This window comes from Impatiens glandulifera, chromosome 4 (assembly GCF_907164915.1).
Source record: "Impatiens glandulifera chromosome 4, dImpGla2.1, whole genome shotgun sequence".
NCBI classification, from domain to species: Eukaryota; Viridiplantae; Streptophyta; class Magnoliopsida; order Ericales; family Balsaminaceae; genus Impatiens; species Impatiens glandulifera.
In genome coordinates this window covers 45,262,132-45,287,355 of record NC_061865.1, presented here as the reverse complement: position 1 = coordinate 45,287,355, position 25,224 = coordinate 45,262,132, and the positions used below count along the sequence as shown (strand labels likewise).

General features: G+C 31.3%; 1 protein-coding gene and 1 non-coding gene across 3 annotated transcripts in view; both read right to left on the bottom strand.

Annotated features, from left to right (window-relative positions):
• The window catches only part of LOC124935978 (cell division protein FtsY homolog, chloroplastic-like), a 90,592-nt gene that overhangs the window by 12,056 nt on the left and 53,312 nt on the right, over positions 1-25,224 (bottom strand). The window lies entirely within an intron of this gene.
• TRNAC-GCA lies at positions 24,178-24,249 on the bottom strand. The gene has a single exon. It is a non-coding gene; the product is annotated as a tRNA-Cys (tRNA).

Genomic DNA, 25,224 nt, shown 5'->3' with positions numbered 1-25,224 from the left:
AAAAAGAAAAAAAGAACATATATATCCAGAGAAAGGGAAAAGAAGAAACTTGTAGCATACCCGTGATAACTCAAGGTATATGATTGACTCTCCTAATGCATTGTTAACCAAAATTATTTTACTCAACTTTTCAAGAGTTTCCTAATGGAATGCGTGTCGCCGCAGTCGCAACCATCGAAAAATATAAGGCTCCCTTGGATGGATATGCATTTACGTGGTTGGTGCTTCTCTAGTATGTATGTTACTCTTGGCGACCGACTTCATCAACAGTTTACGTACCAAAAATTATTGGTGTTCGGCAAGTTATTCACTATCAACGACGCCATCTCAGTCGTAGTCTTGAAGATGCTAGTGGAATTAACTACCTTATAGTTTGGCGGTAGAGACCAACTCATTAAACTATGTTACACCACCATCATATATGTATGTGCCGATAGAGAAGGCACCAAATGCCTAAACAAGACAAGAACTAACTATACATTTAACACAAACAAATCACACGGGGATCGGCCCTACGCACCGGACACTAATTTTTAACACCCAAGTAATTAAATAAATTTCGTAAATAAATAAATTAAAAGTATCGAAATATTAAAAATGAATACAGGAATCAGGCAATGTGGCCAAGATATACTAAAAAAATAGGACAACAGGTTAAGCACATATCCCGCAAACACACTTAACCATTTAATTAGGTGCAGAACTTGTCGTATGACGGGCTCAAACCTAGGACCTTAGGTGGTTGAGAATATTCACCTCTTATTGCTGCTATGCTAGAAGAGGGGATAAAAATGTGGTCAAAAGGGGTTAATCACATAGCTCGCAAACACACTTAACAATTTAAAGAGGCGCATAACTTCTCGCCTGACGGGCTCAAACCTAGGACCTCTCAAGGAGGCTGAAAATATTCATATCTTATTGTCGCTAGGATAAAATAGTGGATGACAAAGATATAGTAAAATAAAATACTACTAAATAAATAAATAATAATAATGGAAGATTAAAATATTAAATGGAATAAATAAAAATAAAAATATATTGTTTTGAAATTTAATGTTAGTTTAATTCTTTGTAGAAAATAAAAAAAAATAGTGCAGAAAAGGATTGAGGAAATGTAAGAAATTAAAAAAGATTTTGAATTTATTTGACAGTGATCCAGTGTAGTAGAAACTAGGAGAAAGCGTTACAGCAGGTCATCTAACGCTCGTTAACCTTTTAGTAATAATCCAAAGTCCAGGAATGAGCCAAGCCCACTAAACGGAAAAACTAATTTTACCTTGACAGAACGCCTGAATACAATTAGTTGCTAACGGATCGTTAACGGTTAGAAAACGGAACGCCAAAAATCGTGGGAGATTAGAGTACGTGACTATTCATCTTCTTTGATGAAGAACTCAAGAACATATTAAAGATGATAAACGATAAAATTGTAACTTCCTCTATGAGAAACCATTCGACGTGAGATCAAGCCCATACTGAACGCGACGACATAAGGAATTTTCCTGCATTGCCAAGATCTAGTCTTGATGCCCAAGTCTCGTTGATTTCAAGCTGTAACAAATGAAGGTTAATATGGGGATTTCAGTTTGAGAGTGATCAGTTAGATCAAATCTTGAAATAAATTTGATAGAAAGTTACTCTAGGACTCTATGAAGATTTTTACACTATTTTTAAGTGACAATTTTACTTGTAATTAAAGAACACGATTGAAATTTGTTCTAGAATACTTTAGTTCATATCTACTTCATTTCCTTACCATTTCTTGTTTCATTTGTTTGCTTATAATCCTAAATTTACCTATGAATTAATTTCTTAATAAAAACTTAAAGAATTATCTTTGAAAAGATTCACCTAATTTAGAACTAGACTGAAAATTTTAAATTGTCTCCTTTGAGTGTAAACTTGAAGAAGATGACAAAAAAATATTTTATGAACGATTTGAAATATGTTGGTGAAAAGAAATTGATCATGTGTTGAGATTTGATGACTGGCAAGAATGGTACAGGTTCTGTGAATTTGTTTTCAAAATTTTTTGGTTAGGCTTTTTTAGTGATTCTTGTTTTGATTTAAATGCATAATTGAGTTCTTAGGATGATTTCATGTTGATTAGAATAAAAATTGAATTGTTGTAATTACATTTGAAGAATCTAAATATTTTTTTATCTCTTCTTCCTTTGTCCAGCGAGACTCCGACCAATGCTACAAGTTGGGTTAGGACTTCCAGTTTGCTTAGACACATTCAAATCAATTGTTAAGTTTGTCTATGGCTTTAGAAATCAAGATAATTGAGCCAAATGAATTATGTTATAGGCATAAACTTTTGATTCAAATTAAAAAATTCATTGTGATTTATATTCTTTAATTGACATTCAGTTGAGTTTTTCTTGATTTCATATAAATCATAGTGTAACACCCAGAAATCTCTTGTCCCGGAAAAGTTTGAGATTCTAGAAATTTCAACATCGGTTTGTGTGTCGAAAATATTTTAATAAGACATTATTTAAAAGATTTGTACAAAAAATTATTTTGATTAATTATAACAATAATTAATTTTTTTATGATCAATTTTAAATAATTTTTTGGATTTAAAATAATCAAATCACAATTGCTTAAAAGAAACATGTATTTTTAAATAAATTAAAAAATATATATTTAAAAGATTATTTATTTGATGAAAGAGTCACCAATTAGTTTTTGATTTAAAATCAATAAAATATTTTATATACGTATATAAACGTAATTTTAACAAAAGATTCTTTTAAATTCGATATTTGGTGATACTCTAAAAAAGGTTTCCGCACTATATCCTCCGCACCCGTTAGAGAATGATCTTTAATTTATAAAAAAATCTTATCTTTTAAAAAAATTGTTTTATTACATTTTAATTGACCAATTATTTTTTAAATCCTAATATGCATAGTTTTATTGCATTTAAAATTATAAAATAATATTTAAATGTTGGTACTATGATCGAGGGAGATGATTATCGGGAAGGGTACCTGAAAAATATTAGTGTAAGATGTTAGAATTTAGAAATAAATTAAAGCAGACTCTTATCAAAAAAAAATTTATAAGGATATTTTAAAAATATTTTGAAACCGTTTTCTATTTTTTTAGTTTTTTTGAAAATGGTTTGGCGCTTTTAATTTAATAATAACAATTTTTAAAATTAAAATCCCAAACAAATGGGTCTTAGGACCGGTCCTCTAGGTCGAGGGTTTTGATCTCTCGGTCGCGGTCTAAAACTCCTTCGTTCGGGGTGTTGGACTCTTGATTGAGTGTGAGAGATCCTCTGTCGAGCCTAAGATTCCTCGATTGGGTGTAGGAGAGTTCTCGGTCTAGGCCGAGATTCCTCGGTCGGGTGCGAGAGATTCTCGGTCGTGGCCAATATTCTTCGATCGGATGCGGAAGTCCATCGGTTAGGTGTAGGGAAGTTCTCGGTCGAGGAAAAGATTCCTCATTCGAAAACCATGACGGGCTTATTTTTTCGGTAGAAAATCTAGCTCATGCTAAAAATCCATCGGTCGGGTGCGGGGTTTCTCGGTCGGGTACTGGGGAGTGTTCGATTTTCTCGGTGGAAATCAAACATAGGCAAGACCCTCAATGAGACGTCAAAAACATCAAACTGTAAGTTTGATGATTTTGATTGGGGCCTTTATCCTTCAATCTGAGGGTATGTGATTCTTCATCTAGTCCCAATGATCATTTATAACATCATTCAAATGCACCATTCGATCGGGATGATGTCTTATTTGGTTTGATCATATTTCAAGCAAAATCAGGATTTCAATTTTAGGGTTTAACAAGGTATAAGATATTTATCAATAGCTTCCTTACACCTCATAAAATCAAATGTAACCAAAATAATAAAACTATGTATGAGTTTTGACCAATTTCAGAACCGAGATTATCTAAAATTTTGAAAATCTTGATTTTTTAAAAACATGCTTAAAATCAACTAGGATTGATCCAAAACCATTCCTAACATCATTTATAAGATGTTAGGAAAGTTTTCAAAGTGTAATTCGAGAGCTAGAGCTCAAGAACAAAAATCCGATTTTGAAATTAAATTCGGATATTTTTTATTTAAATAGATTTACTTGAATAATAATTAAAACAAAAATAAGTCAATGTGGCCAAGATATAATAAAAAAATGTTACAGCGGGTTAAACACAAAGCTCACAAACACACTTAAATATTTAACTAGGTGAAGAACTTACCGCCTAACGGGCTCGAACCCATGACCTTAAGAAGTCTAAGTATATCCACCTCTTGTTGCTGCTATGCTAAAAGAGGGGATAAAAATGTGGCCACAATGTGTTAAGCACATATCACGCAAATAAACTTAACAATTTAACCAGGCACAAAACTTGCCGTTTGACAAACTCAAACCCAGGACCTCTTAAGGAGGCTGGGGATATCCAACTCTTGTTGCCGCTAGGCTAAAAGAGGGGATGGTCAAGATATTGTAAAATAAAACACTAATAAATAAATAAATAATAATGGAAGATTAGAAACGAAATAAATAAAAATAAAAATATATTGTTGTGAGATTTAATGTTGTGTTTAATTCCTTGTAATTAAAAAAATATAGCTGAAAAGGATTGAAGAAATACAAGAAATCAAAAAAGACTTAGAGTTTATTTTTCAGTGATCCAGTTATAGCAGAAACTAGGAAAAAGCGTTACAGCAGGGTCATCTAACACTCATCAACCTCCAGTACTGATCCGAAGGCCAGGAATGAGTCATGCACACTAAATAGAAAAATTAATTGTACCTTGACGGAACGCCCAAATATAGTTAGTTGCTAACGGATCGCTAACAGTTAGTTTACGGAACGTCATAAATTGTGGGAGAATAGAGAACTTGACTATTCATCTTGTCTAATGAAGAACTCAAGAACATATTGATATGGATGAACAACAAAATCGTAACTTCCTTTATGATCCAGACCGTGCTGACCACGACGACACAAGGACTTTGCCTACATTGCTAAGATCCATTTTTTATGCCCAAATCTCGCTGACTTTAATCTGTAACAAATGAAGGATAATATGGGGATTCAGTTTGAGTTAGATTAAATTAAAGATTAGGATTGGTATAAATAGATTTCTAGAGTCATTTAGAATTAGTTAGCAGAAAATATGAGAGAGAATAAAAGGTGATAAGAGGATCTTATTTTTTTCATCCTAAAACTTGCCACAAAAAGGTGATGATCATCTGAGAGTGATCAAAACTTGAAAGAAACTTGATAGAAAGTTACTCTAGGAATCTTTCTACGCTATCTTTAAGTGACAATTTTATTTGTCATTAGAGAACGCGATTGAAATTTTTTCTAGAATACTTTAGTTCATATCTTCTTCATTTCTTCACCAATTCTTGTTTCGTATGTTTGCTTATAATCCTAAATTTACCTATGAACTAATTGCTTAATCAGAAATTAAAGAATTAGCTTGTTGAAGATTCATCAAGTTTAGAACTTGGCTGAAAATTTTAAATTGTCTCCTTCAAGTGTAAACTTGAAGGATAAAATATTTTATGAACAATTTGAAATATATTGGTGAAAAAAAATATCATGTGTTGAGATTTAATGACTGTCAAGAATGGTGCAAGTTTTGTGAATTTGTTTTCTTAAATTTAGGTTAGGCTTGTTTAGTGATTCTCGTTTTGATTTAAATGCATAATTGAGTTCCTAGTATGATTTCTTGTTGATTAGAATAATAATAATAATGATTTTTATGATCAATTTAAAATAATTTTTTGGATTTAAAATAATCAAATCACAATTTGATTAAAAGAAATATGTATTTTTAAATAAATTAAAAATAATTATTTAAAAGATTATTTATTTGATGAAAGAGTCACTAATAAATTTTTTATTTAAAATCAATAAAACATTTTATATATGTATATAAACGTATGTTTGATTAGAGATTCTTTTAAATTCGATACTTGGTCATACTCTGAAAAAGGCTTTCACACTATATCATTTATATTCGTTAAAGAACAATCTTTACTTTATATAATCTTGTCTTTTAAAAAATTAATTTTATTATATTTTATTTGACCAATTATTTTTTAAATCCTAACATGCACAGTTTTTCATGCATGTAAAATTATAAAATAATATTTAAATGTTGGTATTGTGATCGAGGGAGATGATTCTCGGGAAGAGTACCTGAAAATATTAGTTTAAGATGTTAGAATTTAGAAATAAATACAAACAAGCTCTTATAAAAATATTTTTTTATGATGATATTTTTAAAATTGTTTCTATTTTTTTAGATTTTTAGAAAATGTTTTGGGACTTTTATTTTAATAAAAACATTTTTTTTAATTAAAATCCCAAATATACGGGTCCTAGGACCAGTCCTCTCATTCGAGGGTTTCGATCCCTCGGTCGAGGTCTAAGATTCCTCGATTGGGTGTAGGGGAGTACTCAGTTGAGGCCGAGATTCCTCAGTTGAGTGCGAGGGATATTCGGTCGAGGGAAGGATTCCTTGGTCAGATGAGGAAGACCATCGGTCGAGTGTAGGGGAGTTCTCGGTCGAGACTAAGCTTTCTCGGTCAAAAATCAAGCCCATGCTAAAAGATATGAAACAACCATAAAAGATCTTACAGAAACCATTGTCGAAAATACAATTCTCCTACTGACAGAATTTTTACATATGTTTGTCTTAATGTGTATTAGTCATCAATAATACCACTTTCAACATGGCATCCATTTTTCATTGATTGAAAATCCCCTACGTTGATCGAGGTATGCTCTATTTGCTATAGCACTTACTTCCTAAAAACAAAATGAAGTAAACACATTGGTCTAAAAAATATCCCGAAATAATGATTTTGGGACCCAAAAGGGTAATCTCGGGCATTAAAAACAACATTATACTAACTATAAAGATATCAACATTGTTAATTACCTCTTCTCCACATCATCTTTATTTGTAAAAATGAACCCCCATAATGATTTCATATCGATTATCAATTTTGAGTAGGTAAAAGGAAGATTGATTTTATTGCATGTTAGTAACCATATACGAAGATTGAAGGCGTGCCAAAATTTGCATACTCCTCGCGGGATTTTTTGAGTACCCATTTTTTTATTACCGAATTTGTGGTCTTTTTCCCTTCTATTTCTACATCCACCACCAATTGTGGTCTTTTTCCAACACTAACCACCATTTGTAAATAATTTTCCTCTACGGGTACCACCATTTTGAGTGTTTTGTAACTAAAAGCTCCCCATCTTCTTGTACCATTAATTTGGGTTTTTTTACAACACTAACCACTATTTGTAAACGATTTTCCTCTTCGGATACCACCATTTTGGGTGTTTTTACAACTAAAAGCTCATCTTCTTATACTACCACTTCGGGTGTCTTAGCTTCTACAATGAGTGTTTGATCTTTGAAGTATTTGTGGATTGCATCCCTAAGAAGTTTATCGTTGTCCATAGCATTGTATAAGACGTGATCGAGTTGTCATACAATGGCGATGTGTCACAAACAACACTTAAATCTGCCAACACTTTTGTGGCTTTGGTAATGCTCTATGGAGATGTAGCAGTCTACATCAAGGAATCGTTAAAAATATGCATCCTTGTTATTTTCTAAGGTGTTGCCTTCTTAGGCATCGCCTTTTTAGTTGTTGCATTCTTAGGTAGTGCCTTCTAAGGCACCCCCCATCTTCCACTACATCATGTTGAGGCACCCCCCATCTGCCTCTACCTCATGTTGAGGCACCCCCATCTGCCTCTACTTCATGCTGAGGCACCCCTATCTGTTTCCTCATTCTTCCCATTCTCTTCGTTCTCCACCACATCTGTCATCTTTAGAAGAGGTGGAAGTGGAAGGTGTCCAAATTTGCTTCCACGTTCAATCCTCCATTTTCCAATTTTGTTTCCAACTTGACCTTCAACTTCATGTCATTAATAATCATGAAATTTGTTTTTGTACTTGCAGATTTAGAGGTCTGAAATCTATTTTAGATGTTCGTAATATCTCAAAGTTTAATTTGTTGTAAATTCGTACTTCAAGGATTAGTTGAATCATGCGAAAAATGGCAGGTGAACGAAAAATGACATTTCGAAGGACCACAGACATTCCTTATCGTAAATAATTTTTGTCATCACTACTTTATTTTTGATAGTTGCAAATGTAAATAATTTTATAATATTGATTCCTATAATATATGTATGTTTTCAGCTGTGCTACTTGTATAGGGTTAGCAACCCTGAACTCCATGATGAGTGACAATTTCCTATAGACTCCTAAAGGCCTTCAACTTCGTATTGGTCTCATTTCTCTCATATTCTATAATGTCCAACTCCCCTCAAGGGATGTCCTATATGATTTGAACATCCTCTTCTTTGATTTTTACTTCCTTGCCACTTAGTAGGATGAACGAACATTGAGCACAATCAAACTTTCTAACGACATAACGTGAGATTTTTCTAGGGCATTTTGAAAAGAATAATGAGAGCCAAAACCTATGGTCTTCACAGCCTCTTTTTGTTGATCTGACTGTATTTGAAGAAGATTGAAAATGCCAAAAGATGAGGTCCTCGTTAAAAATATGTTGTGGGCTGCTTTGTTTTTTTGCGAGCGTTCAAGTGATTTCTCTTCTTGGGTCGCCTTCCATTTACGTTTATTTGCTCAACAAAAATAAATAAACAAATTAACAAAAAAAAATAAATGAACCATGAAACAGATAAACATTTAAAATGTCCTAAAATGGTGATTTCGGGACTAAAAATTACCATTTTGGGACTAGAAATCACCTAAAATGGTTATATCAGAACGTTCAGGTTTATTTCAAGACTAGAAATGGTCATTTCGGGACAAGAAATGGACCTAAACATTTTGAAATACCTCGAAATCACTATTTTGGTACTAGAAATGGTGATTTCTAGTCCCGAAATCACCATTTTAGGACTAGAAATAGACCTTAACATTCTAAAATACCCCGAAATTACCATTTCTGAACTAGAAATAAAATGGTGATTTATAGTCCCAAAATGGTAATTTCGACCAGAAATCACCATTTCGGAACCAGAAATGGACCTGAACGCTAAACCCTAATCGCTATAATATCAAAATCAATCTTTTATAACCATAATCAAAATTATTTCTATAGATAAACCCTAATGGCTAAACAGAATATTGATATCAAAAACGTTTTTATCTAAACCTTAATCACTAAAATATTAAAATATCAAAATCGTTTTTGCAGCTAAACCCAAAATATTGATATCAAAATCATCTTTGTTTCTTAAAAGATGGAAAACATGGTGTATTTATTTTACCTTGGAGTCCTTGGAGTCTTGTATGACGATGAACCTGGACGATCCTGAAAAGAAGAGAAGTAGTATGAAACACTTACCATTTTCAATCAGACGGTGATGAAAAGAAGAAGTCGCTAAAGCCGGAGAGCAAGATATCGCCAGAGAAATAAGAGAGAGATCACCGAAAATGAAAGGAAGAAAGAGAGGGAAAATGAAACGTTTCTTTCCAAATATTATATATTTTTTAATTAATTTTTTTAAGGCTAATTCATGGGGGCAACGTGGTAGGTCAGGTAGGATTCGTGGCCTTGCTTTCACTGCCCCTTCGCCGAATATATCATTTTCCTTAAGTTTGATTGGAAGCTTAGAAATGACTTTATGATTGTTTTCAGATCAAGAAATCAAACAATCGAACAATAATCAAGACTAACTAAACTAAAATATGAAAATTTCAATTTAAATTTATAAATTGAATTACAACATGAATGGAAGTTTATAGTAATTTGGAGAACACTCAAATATTTTATAAGCTTTGTGATTAACCAGAACCGAGCCTTACAGACTTATACAATATTTCAAAATTTTCAAAAAAAAAAATGAAAATTTTAATGGCGGATTTCGTAAGAAATGGATTGAGGGCTTAAGATTTTGATACTTGCTTTCGGTTTACCTAAGGGGTATATATAGTCTCATTAGGTCAATTGATCGATCAAGTGGATCGAATTTCAATCAAAATGCCAATAATGACTTTTGTCTGTTGTTTATTCAACTTGATCGTCCATGCGATGATGAAGCCTATGATCATAGGTGAAATGATCACCAAAGTAGGGTGATCATTTCAGCTTTTGAATTAACCGATTTTGTTAATTATTGATTGAGTTCCAATTTTGAAAAAATAAAAGTTTCAGTCGATTGTCATTGTTGTTAGTCACGAAGAAGAAGACAACTAGAAGACGAAACATCGTCGTTTCGGACTGAAATACAAATTCATGAGCATTCCGCCCGCGTTCCGTCAGCGCTTCATTGTGTTTGGGCGTTCCTCAGCGTTCGGGCTAACGGTGCGCGTTAGTTGATCCTTTGTTTCGCGAAAGGGCATCTCTTCTCTTGTAGTGGGCGATGCGACTAGTTATTTGGTGTTGGATGATATTTCAGCGCTCATCCGATGGTTGTAGAGTCTGCAGTTTCTTTTAATTCTAGTTGCAGCATATCACACATATTTTCCAGCCTTAGCCCTTAGGGCTTGTTTGAAATTGATTTTTTTTCATCTTTTGGATTTTTTTCAACCTTCAAAATATTTTAAATGAATATAATATTTATTTTGCATATTTTTTATATTTATTTTTTATATTTTGGGGCTTTATAAATAACTAATTTTGGATCAAATGGATACAACATTTATCCTAAATTATTCATTTTAATTTCTTTTGACCCTTTAAAATTAATTTGAGATAAAATAATAAAATATTTTTCTCAAATTATTTTTTTTGCCTTTATTTTAGTTGATTGGGATTTATTTACCACAATAATTATTCTAATTAATTATTTAATCATGGTTTGACCTTAATTTTAATTATCTTGAATTTATTTATTCAAAATAATTATTTTAAAATTTATAAATTGGGTATGTAAATTTTTTGTGTTTACACATATCATTAGTTTGGGGCGAATTCAAGTGAAATTGGTTATATTTTGATAATGTTCTATCAAAAGGGGAAAAAAGGGGAAAAATGATAACTTTTTTGAAGGAGTAGAATGCATGTAGATGGAATTAAATTTCTTTGACTTTTGATAGTTGACCGAGCTAGTTCAATTTGGACTTCAGTTCACACTTGAACTAGTTTATCTAATTCAGTCCAGTCCCTAGTCCCCTATTTGTTTAGCAGTTTTGATATTTTAAGTCATTCTTGATCTTTGATCTTAGGAGGCTTGAAATTCTTTTTAAAAATTTGAAAAATAGAAAATGACTTAGAATAATTTTCTAAATTTTATACAACTCAAAAATATCGATTTGGGGCAATATGGTCATTTACCTCATTTTGCCTAACTTGTAGTATTCATAACTTGTGCTATAGGTATCCAAAAAATATGAGGTAAAATCCATAATGATTCTTGAATTATTTCTGAATTTTTGATGTACTAACATTAATTTTCGGACACATTGTAGTCTTAGTCCATTTTTGAATTGAATCGTTTATCATTTTTTCCATATTTTGTCACCTACTCTACAAGTACTTTTGCTTAACCTAAATGAACATTTTACTTAATGATGTCTCAATCTAGATGCATGTTATGACTAGAAAGAACATTCCTCCTTTAAATATAGGTTAGGGCATAGGTAAGGAAATGAACGAGATTAGATTATTGATTTAAATTAAATAAAATGTGTGAAACTTGTCATTATTATAACAAAAAAGGCCAAATTTGTTTCGTAGTATAGACTGTTCTTTCGGACGGGCATATGGGCCATAACACAAAAAAATATTTTCCCACACGAACCCAAGGCTTAGGACTCCGGACCTATGGCATGTTTGGTTCCACTTTTCAAAATCCAAAATTATTTTTGTAATTTTGGAACCCAAAATCATTTTCTACAAATCCCAAGTGATTAGAAAAATGATTTCAAAATATTTTTAGATTATTTCCACAAAAAATATTTTGACTAAGGCATGTTTGGTGTTTATTTCTAAACTTAACACCCTTAAAATGACTTATGTTCTTTAGGTATATTCTTCTTTAGTTATCATCAACATGTACCAGCATTTAAATATTGTTGTTTCAATATTTTAAATAACGCTAAAACATAAAAACATAACTAGGACCGGAAAAATAATCGGTTAAAACTTAAACGTTATATAAACGATTTTCAAAAGTTAACTTTATAAGTAGAGACCATTTTTAAAACGGGTATAAAGGATGAAGCGTAAAAGCCTTTCCAAAGTATCATCAAACTATAAGCTAAAAGAAAATTTGGCAAATATGTTTGTATATGTATGCCATTTTTATTGATTTTTCAAAAATTAATTGGCGACTCTGTTTCAAAATAAATATTTTTTTTAAATAATTATGTTTAATTAATTTAAACTAACGGATTTCTAAAAATTAAATTATAATTTTATTACCGTAAATTCTCGGATTATTTAAAACTGAACCCAAATTAATTATTTTTAATTAATTTCAAAATTTATCAGGAATCATTATGACACGCAAGCCGAAGTTAAAATTCTCGAAACTCGAGTTTTTCACGGAAACCAAAACAAATAGTTTTTCCAGGATTACAATAGTTAATACAAAATAAATAATATATTTATTAAAGTTAAAATATAATGTAAAATTTTGAAAAATAATTTTAAAGATGTTATACATCAATTTTGCATTTAAGCGAATATCTAAATTTGATCCATTTCTTCCAACATCACAACTTGGTCAAGTTAAGGTTTATAATTAATTTAAGTACACTCAATTTTTAACTTTCATAACAATCACTTTAATTCAATTCAAATTACAACATTCACTAGACTGGAAACTCTTATTATTATTTTAGAATGGAAGCAAGTCAATTAAATTCTAAACAGGTAGCTAGGTAGAACAACCAAACAATTTCTTAAATTATTTTAGGAAAGGCCCAAATTTAGAGTTAGAAACAACTGACACATAATTTTTTTTTATATGTTTTCCACTATAATAAAAAATTATCTTTTATATGAGGTCATAAATCTATCAAACAAGATACCATTGTTTAAAAAAATACATGTTTAAGCCTAGTTAATATCACAACTAATTTTCTTCATCATTTAAATTATCTTGGTCTTCTTGTTAATATAAATATATCGTGCCTATAGAATTATTTACAAGTTAAAATAAAAAAAAACATTAATAACTTACCTTAACATAAATAATAAATAATTCACATTAATAAACAATGTTAATAAACAATGTGCTTCGAGGATGCACTTCAATGCTAATTCTAGCAAAGAAAATATGTCCTCCTTCAATAATTGGGAGAAGTTGATATTGTCGAATATTCAATAAATTTTTCTTTTCATGTCTTTCACCACTTCAGCCAAAATAGAAGTATTATGATCAAATTGTACAACAATTTGTTGGTTCTCTTGCATCATTGGAGTTAGATAGTTATATCAATTACTTTCACTATCACACATATCCGAATCATAAATGTTATTAATACTTTGATAACCTCTTTTCAAATATTTGCGTCATTAGTCCAAATTATAATTCGCGGGCACCTTATTTACTTTCATTCTTCTCAAAACTATCAAAATACACATGTATAAAAGCCCTCTGAACTCAGACATTTGACATTGAAAGTTTACAAAAGTCTCAACCGAGGTGAAGTGTACCTTGATTAAAATATCTCTCAATTGTTCTCCATCCGTTCTTTGAATGGTCTACACTACTCCAAATATAGTAGTTCTCCCATTGTCTTCAAATATGGAGGTGTCACAAAATATCAACCCTTTCACTTCATTCTAGAACAACTTAAAAATATTATTAGTATATAAACTTTGAAATTACTTTTCCAAGGAATAGCCACTAACAATTGGAATGGTGGTATTAAAAGACTGAAAATCAATTTATTTTCTTTCTCTATGTTCTTCTTCAGGGCCTTGTCATATTGCTCAATAAACTACTTTAGGGATGTTTTTGAATGAATAAGGTCATCAAAAAAATATTAATAGTTTCAATTCTTTGCAATATTGGCATACCTGTCCAGAAGTGGCATTTAACATACATAGAAATCTATTTAGATCATTCTACGTGTAATGAGTTCAACCGATATTGTCTTCCAACTCAAATTCCTCTATCATTTTTATCAAATTATCTTCACACTACTCAATTGTGATTGAATTATAGACAACATTCTTCAATGTCTTTTTTATACTTTTATACTAAGTATGAGCAGAAAATTTTGTAGGGAGTTTCTTCATGACATGCTAAAGACAAAAATGATTATTGGTGTTCGGAAATAACTTTTCATTAGCAATGGTCTTTGATCGACATTGGTCAGTGATTATTGTATTTGGAGCACGTTTGTGAATACATGTAAACCAGGCTTTAAAAAGACAAATAAATAACTATGAAATCCTCACTAGATAGTAAGCCACATCCTAGAAAAATAGATTTTCCATGATGATTAATCCGGACAAAAGGAGTAAAAAGCATATCATAGCGGTTTGTCAAATATGTTGTATAAATGTGATGACATCTGAGAAGTACTCATAAGCAACCATGCATTTTCCATCAGCCCAAAACACATTCTTTATCCGGGATTCCTCGTCTAGATCATAAACATAAAAAAATTAAACATCTACATTTCATTCGGTAGAATACTGAAAAAGTGCTTTGGCATCACCATTTCTTGATATCAACCTCCTAACTTTTGAAATATAGGTTCTACAACTTCTCTCATCAAAAGTTAGATTATCATATCCTCCAACTTCAACTATAAATGATTGAAATTTGTTTGCCAAAGTTATTCCAGTTTCATCGTTTAATTGCAATCTTCTCTTCATAATTAGATTTGGAACCTTATGAGATCTTAGATGTCTCGACTTTATCGGGCTCAAAATATGATTATGCTCATAGAAGACACTAGTAATCTTAATTGCGTCTTCATTCCTAACATCAACGTTTATCTTTAAAAATATGGTCATAAGGGGGTTAAGCACATAGCTCACAAACACACTTAACCATGTAACTAGGCGTAGAACTTTCTGTATGGAGGGTTCAAACCTATGACCTCTAAAAGTGGCTGGGGATATCCACATTTTGTTGTGATTAAGATAAAAGAGAGGATTAAATGGGATCACGGGTTAAACACATATCCGCAAACACACTTAACCATTTAATTGGGCACAGAATTTGTCGCCTAACGGACTCAAACCCAGAACTTCCAGAGAGGCTAAGAATATCCACATCTTGTTACTACAAGGCTAGAATAAGGGATAAAAATGTGTCCATAAGGGTTGAGCACATAGCCTGCAAACACACTTAACCATTTAACCAGACACTAAACTTACCACCTGATAGACTCGGACCCAGGACCTCTCGAGGAGGCTAGGGATATCCACCACTTCCACCTAAATTTTATCTTAGCCTTATAATTCGTCTTGGTGGGAGGTACAACTTGTAAAACCATTTATAGTAAATATATCACTTTTGGCATATGCAACGGAGAACCACTTTTGTTTGCCATCTTGATAATTTCTTGCTCATAACTTACAAATGTTGAAACCTTTTGTTTGGGAATAAGCCTTTTAATACTCACAAAGCTCATTTTCAGAATGAAAAGTCATTGAAGAATTTGAACATCGGGGTGGATTGATGATGGTTGATCCATGAAGCTAAAGAATATGAGAGAAATTGTGTTAATGAACATTATAGTTCAGTTTAAATAACATTACAGTTCAGTTTATCTTTTCATGAAATCTTTTTTTACAATTTACATTACAGTTCATCCGACTCAAATTTTTCAGGAAATCTTTCTTTCTAAGCAAAATCTCATTTACAACCAATAGCCTTCTTTCCTTTTGGTAGATGCGTCAACTTGTATGTCTCATTTTTCTAAATAGATTGCATATCATCTTCCATATCACTTTTCCTTTTTCCATTTTCAGTACTTCGACTGACATCTGAAAAAGTGGATGAAACAACAACTATGACTAGAAGTGCATAGGCCGCCATGTCAACAACCGACCTAGTTTTTAAATAACTCGTATTGGTCTGTTCACAACAATTGATTCATGTTATTGTGAAGGTTCTTGGGTCGGAACCTCTTCCCCATTCGACTCTTCGTCTGTCGTCGGAGAGTCACTTATAGTTGGACTTATCTTTATCTGTTCAAACTCCACCTGTTGCAGAGTACAATCAATTGATGTCTAGTGTTATCTTATTCAACATTGAATAATCGTCAAAAGTAACATCTCTATTGATAATAGTTTTCTGTACATCCAAATACCAAAGGCGATATCCTTTAACTCTAGTAGTAAATCCCATAAAAAGAGCTTTCTTTCCTCGTGGATCTAACTTTGATTCAACTACACGATAATATGATATAAAACCAAAAATATGCAAAGTATCATAATCAGTTATAGGTTTTCCAAACCATACCTATAATGGAGTTTTTCCACCAAGTGCAAATGATGGTAGGCGATTTACCAAATGTTGAGTGTATGACATAGCTATTGTCCAAAATTTTATGTCTAACCCAGAATTAGTCAACATATATCGAACTTTATCCACCAATGTTATGTTCATACGTTCCGATACTCCATTTTGTTGTGGTTTTTTCTGATTGTGAAGTATTGAACAATGCCACACTCTTGACATAACTTCTAGAGTGGATCATTATTGAATTCTCCATCGTTATCAGTTCCGAGAATTTTGATCTTTCATTCTGTCTCGTTTTCAACTTTAGTTTTACATTTAAGAAAAATCTCAAACACTTCACCTTTGTTCTTCATAGTAAACACCCATACTCTTTTGGAAAAATGATCAACAAAAGCAACAATGTAATGTCTACCTCCAAGAGATGAGATCTTAGTAGGTCCTCAGACATCTGAGTACACATAGTCCAAAATACCCTTGGTGTTATGGATATTAGTGCCAAATTTTACTCGCCTTTGTTTTCCCATAATACAATGCTCACAAAAATCTAATTTACAAACTTTTGTACCTTTCAACAATCCTTGCTTGACAAGATTTTGCATAGATTTTTCACCAACATGTCCCAATCGCATATGTCATAGCTTTTTTGCATCTAATTCCTTACTATTTTCGGAAGTTAATACATATACTGTTATCCTATTAAATGTACTACCTTGATAGTAATACAAATTATTATTTTTCCTGATAGCTTGCAACATCACTAGCGCTCAAGAGATTATCTTAAGAAAATTATTTTCCATTCTCACGTGTAGACCTTTTGATTCCAAGGCCCCCAAAGAAATGAGATTCTTTTTCACATTCGGTATGTATCGAATATCTCTGATAATTCTGATAGATCCATCATCATTTATCAGCTTGATTAAACATTTCCCTTTTATTTTACATGTATTAGTATCTCCCATGTAAACAACTCCACTATCTAGTTCTTTAAAATTAAAAAACCACTCTCGAATGTGTGTCATATGATAAGTGTAGGTTGAGTCCAATATCCACGCGTTAGAATGTGATGTTGTGTGTGACATCGATAAAGAGTATTCTGAATCTGCATCACCTTTGTTTTCTGCAACATTTGCATCTTCAGAATCTTTCTCTTTCTTTTTCAACTTTGGACATTTAATCTTCCAATGTCCTTTTTCACGACAGAAAGTAAATTCATCATTGACAACTTTGCTTTTGGATCTTCCTCCTCCCTCTTTTGATTTACTTTGCTGAAGGCTCTGACCATCAATGCTTCATCTGTTGTACCTATTTTGTTTTTCCTTTTGTCTTGCTTTCTCAATTTGTGACAATATAAATCAGAAATTACAGCATCAAAAGATACAGTTTCCTTCCCATGAAATAATATTGTTTCTAAATATTCAAATTCATCAAGAAGGGATGATAACAACATCAAAGAAATATATTCATACTCAAATTTTATATCAAGATTTAACAGATCTGCTACTAATTGATTAAACTTAGTGATATGTTTATTCAGGGTTGTAAATGATTGGTAATCAAACTAGAACAACCGCTTCTTCATAAGGAGCTTATTCTAACCACTCTTCTTCAAAAAAATTTCCTCCAATGTTTGTCATAGTTTATGTGTAAAAGTTTTATTCTTTGCAGAATACTTCTACTCTATAGACAAGCATTCGATTCATGATATTCCATTACTTTTTTATGCCATTTGGCTTTTTGACTTCAAAAACAACATCTAAACCCTGCTAAAAATGACAATCTAAAACCTCACCTTTCCATATGCCGAAAATCACAATTCCATCATGTTAGATAAATTAGACCGGTTAAAATAAGAACTTAACAAAAACAAACTTCCTGTGCAGGATCGGTTAAGAACCAGGAACGGTCAAAACTCTGACCGGTCAAGAATCCAACCGATCAAGAAGTCAAGACCGGTTAGAAGAAAAAGCAGAGGATGTATCCCGAAACCGGAAAGCAATCCGGTTAACTTGAAGCTATGAACAACCGGTAGACATCCTAAACCGAAAAGCATCCAACCGGAAAACCGGTGAAGAGGCTACTTAGAGAAAGAAGCCAGGAATATCAAACTAAGTACAGCTTACAAATCGGTGCAAATAGATAATTTGAGTATCTGCGGAAGATGATACCAAATGAACAGACTGTAACATTGCCATATCAATACAAGTCCGGTGATATTCTGCAGGCTGCAGAAAATTGCTTGAAGAGATCTTTCCACTCTAGGATAAATCAGAGGCGCAACCCTCCAGGTGCAGGCAACTGTCCAACCGAACAGTTGCTATATTAAGTAAAAGACAAACCTAGCCGGCTTGACCTATGCCTTGGAAGCTTAAACCGCCAGTACTACAACACTGAGCCTCTGCTCAACCAATCAGATTCAAGGAAGAAATGTGACTGTTGGCACATCCCACCTATAAAAGAAGGAGCTGAAGAGGAGTAAATATAGTCCTAGTAGTTACAACAACCCAAGTTACGAGTTGTGTTTATCTCTCTAAGATTAAAAAGCTTAAGTGTGCATTTGAAGTGAGATTACAATTTCGGTGAGAATTATACGAGTGTTTATCGAGCAGCGAATAAGTCTCGATCGGATATTGTGTTTGTGTATTCCTTAGTGAATATCCTTCTCACAGTTTCGAGAAGAAGGGGTAACGTAGGAGTTTTATCTCCGAACATCCATAAAAACCTGTGTCTTGTTCTTTACTTTCTGTCGGCTCTACGTTCTAACCGACTCATACTAACCGACTTACATCGTTCTAACCGATTCACTAAACCTTAAACCGACCTCCTAATTTCCAAACCGATATTCTCCAGATTTTATCTTTATTCATCCTGTGTGTGTTGCTTCAACCTGAAACAAACCACTTCCGCACTTAAACTCGGTTCAAGGGTTTGTGATAATTTGTATAGTATTGAAACCCGGTGTTAATCTCTAACCAGATTAGTGCCAACTGTTGAGTGAAAGTACTAACCGGCCAGACCCCGGTTCGCCAGCCGCGATCTAGATCCTAACACATCAAATATTTCCCCCGCAAACTTCAGATTTGACATCGGGGTCCTCGTCCAGGATGACTAAGGATTTGATGACCCTTTTGAAGACTCAGCCTCCATGCTAATGACGAACCTTCGCTTTGATACCACTTATTGGGGAAAATTTACAAAATAAATGAAGAAACGTAAGAAATAACACACTAACATAATTTGATAACGGAGTTCGGCCAAAAGTTGCATACATCTCTAAGCACTAAAGTTATCTATTAATATGAATAAGAGATACAAGTATTGGATGTAATAAACCAAAACGGGAAAAATTTCTTTTATAGACTAAGAAACTTCCCCCACTCTCATCATCTTTCAATGTGAGATTCTATTCTAATTGTGAAGAGAGTTTCTTTTATATACTAATAAATTTTTATCACTCCCATCATCTATTGATGTGAGATTTTAATTGTGCCAAAAACAACATATAAGTCATTACAGTTTAGTTTATAATACATTATAGTTCAGTTTATAAGATATTACAATTCTAGTTATAAGACATTTCAATTTATTTAACATTCCAGTAGTTTTAAAAATATTACAGTTTAATTTAAATAACATTACAGTTCAGTCTATAAGACATTACAGTTGAGATTATAAGACATTTCATTTTAGTTTATAAGACATTACATTTTAGTTATTATAATATTATAATTCACTTTAAAAAATATTAAAGTTCATTTTAAATAACATTATAGTTCAGGTTATAAGACATTACATTTTAGTTTAAAAGACATTATATTTTAGTTTACATAATATTAAAATTCAATTTTTTAAATATTACAATTAAGTTTAAATAACATTATAGTTCACTTTATATGACATTACATTTCAATTTATAAGACATTATAGTTTAGTTTATAAGACATTACAGTTCAGTTTAAATGACATTACATTTTATGTTATAAAAAATTATATTTCAGTTTATAAGAAATTATAGTTCGGTTTTAAAACAAATTATAGTTTAATTTATAAGAAATTACAGATCAGTTTTTAAAAACGTTAAAATTCAGTTTAAATAACATTAAAATTTATTTAAATAATATTATAATTTAGTTTAAATAATATTTTTTTTTGGAAAATAAAAATAGGACTGCGCAAAAATTGTCGTCTGACGTGCTCAAACCTAGGAACTTAGAGTTAATATTCACATCTCATTGCCGCTAAGCTAGAAGATGGGATATGTTTAAATAATATTACAGTTTAATTTATAAGACATTACAGATCAGTTTATAAGATATTATATTTTTGTTTAAATGACATTACCGTTCAGTTTATCAAAATTACAATTTAATTTATCAAACATTACAGTTTAATTTATCAGACATTACATTTCAGTTTCTCACACATTACAGTTGATTTTATCAACATTACCGTCAGTTTAAAATAATTACAGTTCACTTTATAAGAAAATACATTTTTATTTAAATAACATTACAATTCATAAGAATAAGACATCATTATTAGTTTTAAAAATATTTAATGTTAACGTATTCAGTATTTGGAGCTACTCTACCTTGTTCGCGGTAATCGTCTTCTTCGCGGTTGTTTTTTCTTCACAGTCATCTTCTTTTTCGATTTGGGTTTTCATAGGAAAATAGAAATCTATAACTTGATTATGTGAGTTATTTTTCGATACAAGAAGACTATGATTTGATCAAAATCGAAAAAGAGCGTGTTCCTTTTCTTTTTTTCCACAGTGAAAGTCAGGTGGGAGAGTCGCCTCCCCTATCATCACTCATGAATTAATTTATAATTTTTTCTTTCAAACTAGCCCCTTAAATTTCCAAGATATAATTAGTATTTTCTTTTTTCTTTTTATTTATTAAAGTTTTCATTTTTTCTTTGGCAAATGTGATAAGTAATGAGTATTGTTTAATTTCTTTATTAACAATTAAACCTAGATTGATATGGATTTTTGTTTTGTTTTTTCTTATGAGTTTTATATAAATTATCTTTAAATCAATCATTCAAGGTAGAAAGTTAACATAAATTTAGAATTATAACCTCTACTAACTAATCCACTTAAATTACAATCAATCACTATCATTTCAATTAATAAATTACTTATTTTAATAGTTAAAATATTTGAATTTTTTTATTATATTAATTTTTTAATAAAAAATTAATATAATAAGTAAACAAAATAAAAACTCATTTATATTTTATATCAAATAAAAAAAATTTGAAAAAAAAATATATCAAACAAGCTCTAAGAGATAAATTGTAATAAGTATGATAGTAACTAATTTCAAAATAATGTTTTTTTAAAAATTTAGTCAGAAAACCACTCCACACATTACTAAGATCATCTCCAACCGAGTTGCATACTCATATCGGGATTTCAGCTCCAACCGAGTTGCATACTCATATCCAAAATGGAATTTCACTTTCAACCGAGTTGCATACGTATACCTAAAATGGAATTTTTATTTTCTATCCAAAGCACGTATATATGCGTTCCTACCGTACACAAACACATAATTATTTATATATATAACAATTATAAATATAATTATAAAAATTACAAAATACATTACAATAATACAAAAAAAATATAAAGTAAAAATACACTACAAATTATGAAACAAACAAATAATATTTAATAATTCGACAAATCCGCATTACTTCCTCCAATATTATTGAAATATTGACCAAATATATCAGTTTAAAATGCATTTGATTGGACTTGTTGAGCTCTTTTCTCCAAAATGCGGGTCTGTTCAACTTCAACATATGCACGAATCGTGAGATCTTTTATACAACTCACATCTTGAAACAAAATTCTATTTTCATCCCTTACTTTTTGCATTTCTAGATGGGATTGCATTTGGTCATTACTTTTTTTAACTCAGCAAAAAGTATTGTTTTGTTCATGAATGGTATTGATGGTCGATGATGAATCATCAATCATCTTTCTTTTCAGTTTGGCTTTCTTCACTCCAATTCAATTCCAATAGATCACATTCTTCAATAGATCACATTACAATAGATCACATTGCATGATTAATCATTTATGGGAGGAATACAACAATTCCAACATTTGAAAAATTATCTCTTTTTTATTTGTACGAACAATTTTTTATTTCAATCTCATATTTTTTTTTTGTCTTTTATGTATGGTAATTTTTGAATTTTTAATGAATTTTTATAATTAATTTACAATTAAGTTAAAAATAATTAGATGATATTATAATATTGTGGTGTAATTTATAAGTTTAAAAATATATGAGGTAATATTAAAAAGTTATAAAAGTTGATATAAAGAAGAATATTATAGGAATTCTTTTGAGTTTGAGAATGAGTTTTTCGATTGGAGAATATTATTTTTGATGTGACATTTAAACCAAAATAAGTTTAAAAATGAGTTTTTCGGTTGGAGATAGTCTACAATATCAAAATGATACTTTTTAACAATCCAATTACAAAACAACAAGTGTCCCCAATCAAAATTACTCGCAGAGAAATAAAATCCCAAGAAAGGTCATCTATTGCTTCAACTACACAAGGTAATCCTACATATCTAATCACTTAAGGTAACTTTTCCAATATTTATTAAAAATAACTATCATCTCTTAAAATTTGAACCTAAGTTGGTATCATTATTCATTTTTTAAGTTAAAATATTTTATATCTCCAATTTTCCTTAGATAAATAAAAAGAGCATATAACATGTTTGACCTACCATAAGAATAGGATGCTTCTACTGCATATATTAACATAATTAAGCAGTGATAGGTCAAATACCACTCATTCCCATAGGTATTTCGTCTTCTACTGTGACCATAACCAATTTAGGGGAAAAACAAATTGCCACCTTTTCACATGCAAGACATGCAGTCAATGGCTACAAGAGTCAGTCATCCATACAAAGAAGGCCATTCACATTTAAAGCACTCTTTACAAGAGTTGGTTGGTATAATTGTTAGAAAACTTACCAACTATTTTCCAGACTAGCTCCTCGTACCACCACCAAAGATCCAATTATTTCTTTCTCCGTAGATGAACCTATTTAATACTCTCTTAGAAATTCTTTTACTACTTTTTATAACTTCTTAATATTCTCTCATAAAAAATAATACTCTATATCTTTAATATTTTCTTTCTAATTAAGATTGGTAACAATAATATGTGCTTTATAAAATATATTGAAAGTGTTGGTATAAATTATAAAGAACTATGAGTTAAATGAATTATAATAAAACTATGGCCAAAAACATTTAGATTTTGTATAATTATTCATATTTGACTATTGACACATGGGGATGTAGCTCAAATGGTAGAGCGCTCGCTTTGCATGCGAGAGGCACAGTGTTCGATCCCCCGAATCTCCATGATTTATTTATTTATTAATTTCATGTGGTTCAAATGCTTAGCTCAAGATGATCACACAAGACAACATCAAATCAATTTTTATCACCAAAAAGATATGCTAAACTATATAAGACTCATAAATTTAAGTTACCTAGTGTTGCCTTGACAGTTTCCTACAGCTGCCCTAAATGTATCACCTGCCAGCAATTTCTTGAATTTAAAGACCAACCAAGGATATACTTATATAAAGACCAACCAAGATAAACGAAGAAATCTCTTCACATATGTGCCAACTTTCCTCCAAAAGAAATGACCACATGGTTGACGTAATTTATTGATCATCAAAAAAATATATATCATGTACAATTTTTATAAAAGGGCCCAACCGGGTTTGAACCGGTGACCTCTTGATCTGCAGTCAAATGCTCTACCACTGAGCTATGGACCCATTTGTTCAAAAATGAAACACAAGACTGAGCTATGGACCCATTTGTTCAAAAATGAAACACAAGATTATGTGTCACTTCAATCTCTGTAAGTATCAAAACATATGTGTGCTAACATTTATTGATGATTTATCTAAAAAGGATTTGGTATATTTTTTTCCTAAGAAATCAAAAGTATTTGAGAAATTCAAGGCTTTCAAGTTGCTGGTAATGACTCATAGAGGTGGTGAATTCACCTATGTTGAGTTTAATGAATTTTGTTATTCAAATGAGGTAATAAGAAATCTCACAACTCACCATACACCTCAACAAAATGGCTTGACAGAGAAAAAAGAACATAACCATTATGAATGTTGTGCGAAGAAGTATGCTAAATAAAAGAATACCTAAAGATTTCTGACCAGTTCAGTGGGGTGTACACATTCTAAAAAGAAGTTTCACAGCTTTTCTAAAGAAGAAAACACATGAATAAACTTCGAGCAACATCAATCCATCTTTATGACATTTTAAGATTTTTGACAGCCTTGGTTTTGTGAATATTCCAGATCAAAGGAGGGTTAAACTAAATAAAAGAAGACACTTCATTTTTCTTGGAGTAAGTAATGAGTCCAAAATTTATCGATGATATGATCCAATCTCCAGGAAAATTGTAGTTAGTAAAGATGATGTGATTGAAGAAAATGAATATTAGGATTATGATTTGAAAAATTATTTTCAATTAGATTCTTGATCTAGAATGGGAAGAAGAAGAATGTGATACTGAATTAGATTAAGATACCTGATGCTGCCTTGGCATTTTCCTTTTCAGCCACCACAATCTCACATCATGTCCTCTCTACCCAAATCTCTAGATGATCACTAGCAGCTTGTCACGGGCTAAAATTCGACCCGTGTGGCACTAAGCTAAATCGACCCTAATTCTAGCTTAGAAAGCCTTTCTAAACACAATGCAAGAAGAACTCAAACGCAAGAAAGAA